Below are 1,179 nucleotides of genomic sequence, written 5' to 3' on the forward strand. Positions count from 1 at the left end.
CACAGAGAGACAGAGACAGACAGACATACACACACACATCACACACACACACACACACACACACACACACGCCCCTCAGTCCTTTCTATTGTGTGATCTGGGCTGTCTGCATCTTTTGCCACTTCCACTCTCTTCTCTATGTCTTGTTCAGCATAGCAGATCCAGTCTCAGGCCAAGAGAAATGAAAATCCTCCTTCATGAAAAGCTAGAGTAGATGAGGCTGGAGAGGTGGCTCCGTGGTTAAGAGCACTTGCTGTACTTGCAGAAGCTCCAGTTTTGCTTCCCAGCACCCACGTGGCATCTCACAACTGCCTGTAACCCCAATTCCTACAGATGCCTTCTTATGACCTCTGTGGGTACCAGGTATGTACATGGTGAACATGCACACAGGCAGGCACATACTCATACACATTAAAAAAAGAAGAGAATGCATTTGCAGATACTCATTACTTCATATGATTTTTCCTGATAGAGCATACATCTCCAATGTGCAAATAAATAATTGTTTTATTTATCAAGACTTGTTCTTTCATTTATCAGATGCAAAAAATAACCAAAAATGATAAATATATCCCCTCAGGTGTCACACTGAAATAAAAAAAAATATGTAGTCTAGTTATTCATTTTATTCCTCTGGATAAAGTATAGAGCATTTGGGGCCAAAAATAATAAAGGTTTGTTCTTTATTGGATTATTTTTAAAATAAGAGAAAAAAATTATGATTTTGAGAGAAAGAACTACAGCATTGATGCCCAGCTATTTGTGCCTGAGATGGAAGCCAGATTTGTTACAGCTGATTCTCAATTATTCCAGGAGCTGACTGGGGAGAGCATGAGTTGATCTCTGCTCCTGCCAGGCTCTTGGCCGCTGCTCTACAGGTCTGGACACCTGTGGGGAGGTAAACAGGACTAGAAAGGGCAACGTTCAAGTCAGTCCATTCTGCTTGACAGCTACTCTCTAAAAAGCTTCCTAGGAGATGTCAAAAGAAATATTCAAATTAGATATGTAGATTATAGGGAACGTTTCAATTCCTCTGCTAGTTCTACCTCTCATTATTTTGTGTTCAAGAGTAAGTTTCATATGCAAGCGTATAATTTAAACATTAAATAAATGCATTATCTAAAATTAATAAACTGAAAAAAGCATAATAAAAGTTAACATGTATGGTAATGATTTCAA

Source organism: Nannospalax galili, unplaced genomic scaffold (assembly GCF_000622305.1).
Source record: "Nannospalax galili isolate Female #2095 unplaced genomic scaffold, S.galili_v1.0 scaffold1002, whole genome shotgun sequence".
Taxonomy (NCBI): Eukaryota; Metazoa; Chordata; class Mammalia; order Rodentia; family Spalacidae; genus Nannospalax; species Nannospalax galili.